This window comes from Helicoverpa armigera, chromosome 28 (assembly GCF_030705265.1).
Source record: "Helicoverpa armigera isolate CAAS_96S chromosome 28, ASM3070526v1, whole genome shotgun sequence".
NCBI lineage: Eukaryota > Metazoa > Arthropoda > Insecta > Lepidoptera > Noctuidae > Helicoverpa > Helicoverpa armigera.
In genome coordinates, this window is record NC_087147.1 from 3,581,129 (window position 1) to 3,594,001 (window position 12,873).

Here is a 12,873-nt window from a genome sequence, read left to right on the forward strand (position 1 = left end):
CGACTGGCAGTTGCGCGCTCGCTCTATAATTCAGTACCGAGGATATTCGATTATCGAGAGATATGTTTCGAATAGTTTTGTATCGATTTATTTGCATAATGGCTTCTGAGGTTTATTCGTGTGCATTGTTCTTGGAAATGGTAACGAATTTTGGTGTAAAAAATGGAATTCAGTTTTTATTTAATTGTCTCTACATTTAATGTTTCTTTTGATAAAAACATCTTGGGTATAGACTGAGTTAGGATCGATTCCGCAATACTAGAAGATCATCTTTGTGAAAATCAAAGTTTGAAGTATCAGTGGGTTTTCAGATAGCATTGTGTAGCTGCTGTATCCATTCATTAAACGACTAAGCCTGTTGAAATACAAGCTAGACTATTTATAATACACGGACTATTACAAGTTTTCAAAAGTTACAGATACAAAATGATACACAGTACAAATCACAAAATGACGAATCCTATAATATTATATGGTTTAGTAAAATTACTACACGCGTTTATAATTCACCTTTCTATAAACTACAATAATTTAATACCCTACCGTTTTCCTATACAAATATGGCTTTTACAACAATAGATTGTTCGCGAAATCTGATTCACATTGCATTTGCAAAACGACGAATATTTCGCCGATAGACGGATAATTCACTAACATGCACACCTAGCCCTGTGTACCTGTGTAGCTGGCAATGTACTAAAATAGGGCAAAACTAGGAATTATTTAGATTTTTCTAATTTGCAATTTGTATATTTATAGTCTAGTCGTGACTACGGTAGGTGTAATTCGACCGAAAAGTTGGGCAAAGAAAATGGTATCATACCTTTGTGGTAATTATCGCGTTTAAGTCCTGATTGTTTTAAAATTTGGATTTTATGATTGTTAAAAAATAGTCAGGGTTTGTTTTAGCCGTATATTTCTAACTTCTTGAAGCCTTTAAAAAGTGTTTATAACTAGAGCATAAACGCTATGAACAAGACGGACACTCGAATATAGAATAGTATAGTTTACTATTTATTTTTATGGTAGGTAGAGTAGTGACTTGTGTGCAAGCCATGGTTGTCTGTAATTGGTTGTACATTTAGCTTTTTAATAAAATCTATGTACTTATTTTTTCAGATTGAATCAATGTAACATATGCTGGTAAGCTCAAAAGAACGAAACACTTCACAGCTAGATTAACAATTACTCCTATTTCGCACATTACCTGCAACCCAGACATGCATGTGTTTGTTATTGATTGGCAGATCACGTGGGACGCCTGTATCTGTCATACTAATACATATTTTAGATAGTTTTGTCCGTCCGTGGTTTACATGATAACGCACTATGGGACTTATGACTAGATTTGTATTGATTCACTATCCCAATATTGAATCAATCTGCGGATGACGTGACCAGAGATAGGTGGGTACTTGACTTGTATGGGGTTAGATTTAAAATTCTATTTCTAGTAAGCAAACTCGCAGATAGAGATCGAATATTGGGATTGGCCGTTAGCTCGTTTCATTGTACTTATGGGACTGAAACTATAGTGGGCCTATTGTGTTAATATTTTATGGGGCTTAATGCTATGGACTAAAATTAGGCTACATTCTGAGTGCTGATTCCGAGTTTTGCTAGATTACACTCATATAATGAGGCTGAATTAAAGAGTCGTAACTATGTTATATCAATTGATTTCAATATTTCCCTGTCATTCATTTGTCGGTTAATAACGTTTACTATTTCGTGAGCGAGCATGTTGAATTCGCAAAAGGCACTGCGGCTATTTTCAATGCTTCTACATGCAAATTCATTACTGCCACGCTAGAAGAGAATTATTATATATCTAAAACATGTCAGTTTTGACTAAGATTGCACGTAACAGTTAGTAGGACCCATGAGGATATTTGTGTATCAGTTCAAATCAGCATCGTTAATTTTTTCAAAAAGTTTCAATTTTAGCTCAATAATAAGCTGTTTTTAACTGTAGAAATAAAAACTATACTCCAAATATACATTACCTACTGCAAATTCTAGACATAAAATTCCTCTCTAGATGAGCCAAAAACTTTTTAAAATATACATCTAAATCTGGACTCTGAGTGGCTCTAAAACATTTTTTATGTTTCTTCCTATGTGGAGGTAATTTTTGTTCGTTCTGCACTTTCCATTTTTATATATTCCACTGCAATGCACTGTTGGGAAATAAGATGTTGAGTATAAAAGTTTTTAAAGCCATCTCCATTGTTTTTTATGTTCTAAAGTTATGTTATTGGAGCTTATAATTTTATCTTTGACTAGCTTCTACCCGGTTGTTTCGTGGGAATTACTTTGCGTTCCAGGATAAGAAGTAGCATATAGCTTTTGTCAATAAATAGGCTATCTAATACTGAAATATTTTTCCTGAATGAAAGAAAGAAAAAACATTTATTCACGCGTGTGACACATGGACTTAAAATCTTTAAAAAATGACATAAACAGAGATGAATTGCAATAAGAAACCGTTTTTTAAACCTATCAAATATATACATATACACCCATACGCATGAACACACACACACACACACACACACACATACACGTAAATCATAAAATGTAATAATATATATAATCGTTTATCGATCGGTTTTTGTATAAGCTATTCTAATCTAGGTATATTTCAGCTTGTTTACTCTCAACTAAAATTATTACTGTGTACTTCTTAATTGGCGTATTGTTATGTTTATAAATTATGTATTAAGATTGTCAGCTGTGAAGAACCTATATGAAATAAATAAATAAATAAATAAATAAGAGACTCAACACGAGAAGAAGGTACATACTGATGAATCGAACCAGTAGTTTCTGAGATAAGCGCATTAGTGAAAACTACATGAAAATTAGTTCAGTAGTTCTTGATCATAACGCGAACATGTTTAAAAACAGACGGTTCCGAAGGCATGGTTGTGAAATAACTTATACTGATATTTATAGACATAATTGAAAACTACTCACAGGAGTCTTGAGCCTTGTGTTAATCTAATTATTTCACTATAAACTTAGTTTCCTTTAAGTAAATAATCCTTTAGGTAATATACCTATTCAAGCGAAAATCAAGGTCTAAATAAGCTACCTAGCTTTCACGGTATAAACTAGAGAACCGATTAATTGATTCCTGTCAAAACCAATGAATGTTAAGTAATTAGTCTTTTGATTTATTACTAGTGTATATAGTAGTATATATAATATAAACTCTTTTGCAAAAAAAGCGGGCACCTATGCGAAATCTTAGTTTTAAGGACTTTACGTGTATTTCAAAGGGTTTTAATGATTGTAGTATGTTTCTAGCATCAAAAGAGTTAGCCGAGCATGCGTAAGAGTGTATTCTAAATTTGAATTTTGTACAATTGCTAAGAAATTAGTTAAACCTTATTTTGGACTAAATGCTGGCAGAAAGTTCGTCGGTGTTTTGAGAAGTTTTTGAAGTGATTTTCAGAAAAATGATAATGCAGTTTTGATTAATGATTAATGCACCTTTTTGTTAGATCAAAACATTTTTGAAAAACTATGCGTATTTGATAAAATTTTCCCCTGCTCTAAATGGGCTATACTGATGATTGATGGCAATGTTAAGAGTTTCGGTATTTTAGTGTAAAGCGTTCTATTGTTTAGATATTGTACCCACGTGTTTTAAAAAATGGCTTTTTCATAAATAAACACTATTTAGTAGAGTATCAGTACTTTGACCTGCGACAAAACCAATTTAAAGTAAGCAGTGCCGATCAAAACTCGTCTTCTATCAGACTTTGACATTTTTAATAGTCTTGAAATTCTACAAAATACAGAAAATAGCACATAGACTGTGAGCACGAGGTCTTAAGGTCTCGTAATCACTGATTTTTAAACAACCTCGTCTCTGGGGATACTCCGTAGACCTCTGAAGATCCATGAGTCTGAGCGTTCAAATAGCGTGTTTTCATCCCACGGACATTTTATTAAATAAACTTGCCTATAATGAGATTTTCTGGCATCTACATTTCACTTTCCTGCATAAATCTTAACAATAATTGGCTATTTGCTCATTTCTTAAGAACCATACGTTTGGCCAATAATTTTTAATTCTTGACTCCCTTTCAGCTAAATCGTCGCTTAGTAACCCGATACCTATGGAGTTATCGAGAGCTTCAACGCGGCAATAATTTGACTTTTTAGATAGCTTTAACCCTCCTCATAATTTTTCATGTGGTTAATTTTAACATTTATCACAAAATTTGGTATTTTTAAAATGTCAAAGTCCGATAGGAGACGAGTTGTGATCGGCACTGCTTACTTTAAATTGGTTTTGTCGCAGCCAAAGGTACTGATACTCTTCTAAATAGTGTTTATTTATGAAAAAGCGATATTTTAAAACACGTGGGTACAATATCTAAACAATAGAACGCTTTACACTAAAATACCGAAACTCGTAACATTGCCATCAATCATCAGCATAGCCCATTTAGAGCAGGTGAAAATTTTATCAAACACGCATAGTTTTTCAAAAATGTTTTGATCTAACAAAAAAGTGCATTAATCATTAATTTAAACAGCATTATCATTTTCCTGAAAATCACTTCAAAAACTTCTCAAAACACCGACGAACTTTCTGCCAGCATTTAGTCCAAAATAAGGTTTAACTAATTTCTTAGCAATTGTACAAAATTCAAATTTAGAATACACTCTTACGCATGCTCGGCTAACTCTTTTGATGCTAGAAACATACTACAATCATTAAAACCCTTTGAAATACACGTAAAGTCCTTAAAACTAAGATTTCGCATAGGTGCCCGCTTTTTTTGCAAAAGAGTGTATATAGGAGTATATAAGTAGGTACTTGGAGGCACCCATTATAAGTTTATTTTTTAATCTTCACGCTTAAACATTATCGCTGTGCCCTACGTGGTGTAGCGATGCGAAACGTTGCGTTAATATTTATTTGTTTATGGGTGTGTGGGATGTTGGCTATCATAGCTAAGAAAATCCTTCCAAAAATCTTTTCACGTTTGGTAAGTTTACCCGGGTTACCAATGTTTTTCTGAAGTCAAATACAGGGCAAGAAAAAAACATACAATACTAGTTCATTTGCCAAACTATTGCGAATGATTTAAAATAACTTACTAAATAATTGCAATAATTAATAAATAATGGCGAATAAAAATATCAAGATTACTATCTGCTATCAACTTATAGATAGTCTTTATTGATATGCCATAAATGATTAATTATTTAATAATAACCTGCTCACATCGCAATACGAGTCGCATTAAGAACATTTTGCACCAAGCTACCATCTCGCATAGCTTTTCATCCACTCAGGACAGAGGATTATCCTTTAAGATGGGGGTATCATATTTTACCCGGGTTCTCGTTGGAAGCTAGTGAAAGCGTTTGCTCTCTGTGGTGATTTTTCATCGGTCACGTCAATAGATACCTTTTGAATGCATTTACACCGAAGCGAATTTTACCGTAACCAGAATTATTTTTTTAATGCGATATTATGTAATCAGTAGTTTCAATAATTTTTATGTAGCTTGAAGGTTATTTTTAAGAAAAGTCGTAAATTGAATTGAACCATCTAAATTAATATACACTTAGGTACTTACTAAAGCGGAAACATTTGTGTTAGTACCCTTAAAACTCCGAAACTATTACTGAAAAATTCTTCCACTGTTGGGAAGCTAGACTATCTCCGAGTAACATCCCCCGGCACGCAGATAAAACCACGGGGAAGCAGCAAGTAGAAAATCATTTGAAACAAATTATATAACACATACTAAAAAACTATAAAAATCTTTCCCATTCAGAAATAAATAACGCTCAAAGACACCCAACTCAATACTGTAACAAAACTCTTCAAAACGATCACCCATATATTTAAAAAGCAGTATCCATAAAATTAGTTTCACAATACCGCCTGTTGCATCGCTTGAAAGAATCCTAAGATTCATGAAATTCCTCGCATGGCTCAAGAATATCTGATGCGGCTACAAAAATGTATGGTATATGAAGGAAATTGCATTAAAACTTCATGCTTCAAGTTTCTAAGAATTGTAAGTGGTGTAAAGTTAGCAACTTTGTTGGTGTAAGAATAGTTGCTTGATCGATTGCAAGTTAATATTACTTTGTAGGTAAGTTAGCTTAGCTTAATATTGTGGTAGTTTTATAATAAGCCTTTGGGTTTTTTTACCCCGTCGTTGCACTGTAATGTACCTAATTAAAATTCAAATATAAATGATTTTTTTTTAAGTCTCATCATCATCATATTGTCCACTGTCAAAAAATAAAACCAACTTCAATAAAATATCTTAAAACCTTCTCCTAAGTTTGACAAATATTATGATAAAAACTGGCTCAGCAAAACGTGAGATAATTGCGCACAAACATACAAGTCAAATTGAGAACCTCCTTTTTTTAATCACTTAAAAATTAAGTTAGGTACCTACACTTGTAAATTATCATTTTTATAATACGAAATGGCACTCTACGGCTAAGTGTATGGAGGCACAATGGTAGAAAACGAAAATGGGCTACCGACGATGATATTATTACACTACGGTGTAAGTAGCAGCCATTTTGTTACCTTTAATATGTGGAGCATTTTTGCTGAAGTCATCACTTAAAATGATGATGTAAATATGATAAAATGTTGAACGACTCGGAAAAAATTGCTTCGAAAATGTAATACTTAAATCAAGAAGAGATTGATGTATGCGACTTTTATGAGCTACTTGTGTAAAAAAATATATGCTGAAAAAGGCTTCGAAACAGATTATTTAGTTTTCTAGGAACGTAAAACCTTTCAAACGACGCGGGTTTTTAAAAAATCAACTCCTGTTAAATTAAATATTGAAATAAAAAAGTCTGATCTAAGCAAAAATATTGCATTTTTTCACAATTTAATCATAATGCACTTACTAATTTACAATACAAAACTATGAAGATACTTAAATAATCACTCTAAAAATATAATTTCAGTCAGAAATTGGCACCACATTTCTAACACTCAATCCCACTTAGATTTTCTCTTCACGAAAAATTCATTTCCATCATTATCAACAGCTATATAATACCCCATTTGTTCGCATTTTGATTTAATGTAAGACACATAACCACATGCAAAGAGGATGCAAGTGATTCCAAGAATAATCGTACAAGTATTCGGTTTGGAGAAAAAGTCAAAACTTGCTGTCCGAAAAGCTTGTGTTTTCAAAGATCTTATTAAATCTCCTGGTCTTTTGTTGGTCATTTTTAAATCTATGCGATTTTATTTCGTAGCTGAAGATAAAAAATCAGTTTTATGAAGGTCCAGAAATTTATGCCACTGAAGATTGATCTAGTATTTTGGTTGCTTGATCTAAATTGGATACAGTTAACGTTTATATATTTGACGAAAACTGAAAAATTACTGCAAGAATTTATATTTGAATGCAATAAATTAATCAAGAATAATATATGTCCAAATTACACTTTTGTTGACAGCTGGATATTTATGGTTTTGCTGTCAATGAAATTTTATAAAAAGATGAATTAGAAAGAGGTTTTAGTACTTCAGAAAACTCAGATCACAGAATTTTGTTTGAAGAAAATTGCGAATAGACTAGTGATGATTACTTAATTGGACATTATAATGTATTATTCTGGCATAAAATATCAATAGTTTGGTAATTTGAACGAGTAGATAATTTTATATATACGCGGAATAACTTTACATAGGTATCATTATCATGCAATAATATGTTGCAGTTAAGGCTAATAAGCTATGGGGTGAGTGAAACCTTTGAATATAATAATATAGGGTAACATTTTGAGACATACTATACGTAATATCACCACAATAATATGACATGTGTTTTAACTAACTTATTACCAAGAACCAAGATTGAGTTTAAAAAAAGAAAGCACACATAATTGAATACAGTAGATTCATTTGTTTTTCAGTAAATAACGTTAATATTTCAATTTACTTTTCTCAGAAAGAACCTATTACCCTATGCACCCTTTGAACCTTTTTCTTGAAAGTCAAATGAAGAACATTAATTTAGTAAATTAGTTTAGTTTATAATGTATTTATATAAACTTATATAAAACGTGTGTGTTGTAATATATGAGAGTATATCAGTCAGTTAAAATTTAAGCCCAAGTGAGACGGCAGGGCTAGACACTTTATCATAGCTGTATTTCAGTGACGTTGATTTACGAATGGCTAGAATAACATTTAGAGGATCTGCTCTACAACATTTTAAAACTTACACTATTCTAGTGTAAAATTTTCATTGTACAATACTTTCCTCATAACAACATCATCATCTGCCTAGCTTTTCCCAAATATTGCTTAGGTCTGATTCCAGTCTTAACCAGATGCAGTCGAGTAGGTACTTGTGTTTTATATGGACCCACTGTTCTATTTAACCTGACACTATTTGGTAAGATTGCTTATCAGATTTTCTGGTTCTGACTACAGGTTAAGATTGCCAAACGTGTGCAATTAAACATGCCCTACGAAACATGATCTTTGGCGTCCATGATTTAATTATAAAGTACATACAAACTTTAAAAAGTTGTACCTGCCTGACCTGGAATTGGATCCAAACTCATACTTCAGAGGTTGGTTCTTTACCCACTAGGCTACCATGAAGTTCGACTTTCCAAACTGGGGTATGGAATCCAAAAAATAAACCCAGTAACTCTAACACAAAAACAGTTCGTACCTCCACGTGGCCGACGTTTGACAAATGACCTTTAGAAATAGGATAAGGACAGCAGTTGACCTTTGCGCCTTAGGGACCCACTCAGGTCTAGTAACAGTAAAATATTCAGCACAACTGTATCGTTTGTGCTGTATTTTTGGACATACAATATAGCTTATTAAATTGATATGGGAATGATGAGGTATTCTTACGAGAAATTGGTGACACTAGCTTTAGCTAGCGGTTTCACCTGCGTGATTTGGGAACTACTTCTCACACCCGGCACGTTCTTCAATGTATGTAGATGGAGTACTTAACATTGAACGATTTTTCAATTTGGTCCAGAAGTTTCTGAGGTCAGCGTCAAACGGTGAAGATGAAGAGTTTAAGCAAGTTTATGAGAATGTATGGAATAATGAATGAATATGTATGTTTGTTATTCTTTCACGCAAAAACGGCTTAACCGATTTGATTGCAATTTTCTTTGTAGATAGTTGATACCCTGGATGAACACAAATAGGCTACTTTTTATCAACACACCACGCGGGCGAAGCCGCGAACAGTAGCTAGTTCTAATACAAATAAATATACCATGCCTGTTTAGCAGACAAAACATATAATCTTTAGGTGTTAAACAGACTTATTTCGCACGAATAAATTCAAACCAACATACTCAAAACACCTTAACACATTCACACCAAAATAATCAAGCATTTCAAAGCGTGAATTCAAAATTAATATCCCCATAGTTCGTAATGTAACAGGTGCAATATTCAAACTGCATTGCAAAATGCAACTTAATTATATAATAGTATTGGAAGCTGACTTGAGAATCAATTAACTTGGTACCGAGAATGCATAACTTCGCTCCGAACTTCGGAAATTACGGGCGAAGTGCGGAATTGTGATAAATTGTGTTTATTGATTTGGTGTTTAATCTTTTGTTTGGTGTTTAGAGTATTCTTAATCAAGATCATTTTATAGCAAGATGAGCATGTAATTCTGACTTATAATTATAAATGGGAAATTAACTTTGTCAGTTGCGCTTTCACGTCAAAACTATTGAGCCGATTTAAATAAAATTTTATGTACGGATAGTTAAAAGCCTGAAGCTTTGTTTTTTTTTAAACAATCTCTAAAAGTTCTGCATTGGTGGATATGTAACACAACTCTCGATGACCATGATACACTATATAAAAGAAATGTAGGTTGTTTTGCCATATAGAAGTGCTAATATATAAAGTCTTTTCGAGGGAATCTGTGAGAAGTGGTGAATGGACCAATCATTGTATAGATAGTTCAACTCAGATTTGCGCGCGGCCCTATGTGTGCGTCGGCTTGTAAATATACAACTTTCATTCGTGTGACAGTGACGTCGTCCGAGCATGACGTGTTCTTATCGCTTTTTGTTATGGGTACAGTCGGTTACGAAAATACTAGTTATTCACGGAGAAATTATTAAGGAGTCAGATAAAGCGTTTCAAAAAAAAAAAAACAACATTCAAAGCTTTTTATTATTAAATATAGTTTTTCATTATTTTCTCATAAGTCTTTTCAAATTGACATTGACAGTATCTAAGAATTAAATACTCCTTACATATTTTCTAGCTCGGGGTACGCCGACAATAAATAAAAGTGTGGACTAAGAATGTAAAAAGAGGTATAACCAAGTATAATAATGTAAACAAAATATGTAGGGAATTTTAAAAAATTATATTGCTTCGCATAATGTCAACCAAAATAACAAAATAATGAAACTCATAAATGAACGTTTAAGTCAAATTGATGATGGGATGTGGCGTAATACTTGTCGACATGTACAAAAGAAAAAAGAAGAATAGGTACTATAGACATTTTGACATGGAGTCAGAATTTATAATTCACCTTGGAGAGTAGCGAATCCGAAAATTCATCATTTGATTTTTCAAATAGCGATTCATAATGATTATAAATAAATAAACATTAAATTACGTAATAACTGTTTTTCTTTAAACAGCCGTATACAACCCCTACATAACTGTATTGTACCCGACTGTACCTCTTGTCACGCACACAAAGTCACTGTATATGTACAAGGGTTACCCACACATAAGGCCGCGCGCACGACTGAGTTGAACTTACTATATTGATGTTTGAGTAAAATCATCATCTATAACGCGTTTCCTAAACTATGTATATTAGTTATATGTATATTATTACAAAGTCTGTAAGCTTTCCTAAACACAAGATCATTACGTAGTAGTGAAGATATTGGTGGTTTGGTGGCTATTCCATGGCTGTTTTGTATTGAGATGGCATGACTGTGTAATATAAGAGTAACGACAAGGTGAATGAATTAGTGTATTTCGTACACTTTGACCTTCATAGATAATATTTAATAGCGGTTTATGAGTTAGGGCAAACATTTTGCTAAACAGGAGATTATTTTAAAATTACATTGCTAACTATATTAACTGTTAAACTTTATACCAATCAACACATTTAAGACAGTTGAAAATTGCCACTTAAAACACAAGCAAAACTTTAAATTCTAAATCAGAAAGAGACGGATTTTGCCCAACTAGTAGGGTTGTCAAAACACAAAACTTTTATCCGATTAAAGTATGGGAGACCGTCACGTTTCAGTTTTAATCTACATAATTGCATCACGTAGACATATAAATTTTATCTACGTGCAGTGTTTGCGTAAATAAATAATGATAAATAAGTTGATAATAAGTTTTTCGTGGATTGCCTGTGTTTTTGTATAACGCCAGAGTGTGAGAATTTTAAAGGTGTAATAAAAAGTAATAGAGTGGTGCGTGGCGGTGGATCTTAAGTTGAGCAAAAATTTTACTTGTAAATAACATAAAAAAATTATGTAAACGTACTATTTAATTTTATGAAGAATCGTAGAGCGATAAAATTAGGGATGTTATAATCCTCTTTCACAAATACTCAATAAAATCGGCTTTAGTCTTATTGATATAAACAATATTTTTTAATTGTGTTAATGCAATTATGTAAAAATTGAAAACAAATAAATAAAGTTAGGTGTAACTTAATTAACATTTTATTAACATAAAAAATAAAGTAAAAACAATCTAAAATGTCATAAAACCATTAAAATAATGTTCCACGTAAACTAAATTGCTAACTCCCCTTAAACAAATCCAATTTCCATATTTTCTATACAAATCTGCAAACATGAATAAAAAGTCAATTAAATGTCAAAATTACCATGAAAAAGCGAAAACAATCGATTTTAAACCCTGTCCGTTCAATGGTGGTACAAAATCCTATGTAAAAAATAAGCTAGTCAAATGGCAGTATCTGTATATTATCGTGGAATTCTAAATCCAGCCAATAAAATTAGTCCGTTCTACTGTTTGGCATAGTGCTGTGGGAATGTCGATAAAATTATTCCAACGTCATAATTTATTGAATAACGGTTTTATTCTGTGAAATCTTCTTATTGAGTAAGCTGCAGGTTTAATCATTTGACTTCTGAATTGTAACAACGTATATTAAAATATAAATTGTTAAAAATCCTTTAACAAGAAAATTGTATAATAATTTAATATATAAACGTATTACTTTTTCCCGGGTAAACCGCATTGGAATTCAACTCGATACATTTCGTTTAAACATCAATCATTATTTGCTTGGTAAATAATTAATGAATGTAAATAAATACACTTATAAAATTATTTACCATTTCAATCAATTTTAATGATTACATACAACTTTCTTTTATATTTCGCACTCATCGCTACGTAATATCCTATCAGGAACTTATCTGACAGATCAACTATAATTTTTGATTTCACCGATTTTTCATAGCATAACATCTGATAGAATTTATAAGCAGTTTTTATTTGGCAGATATCATTAACTACCGCAACCAACTGATACCTAATAACCAGTGAACCTACCCATAAATAAAATATTTTTATCGACAAAATCTTAACATTTTCCCTTCCCTATTCCTTTATCGGAGCGCAGCCAATCGGCGCAACGTCCCAGTGACGTATTACGCTACATTCTTCTAGCTCAAGCCTCTGATACCTATTTATTTTGGACACCCAAATCCAAGTGGATTTTCGGTCCCATACGGTTATTGTAATTTAGAAAAGTACCCATGCAAGTTTGTTTGTACTTTCTAAGAATATCTTGGACACAAATGACTGTGTTTCGGAAGGCA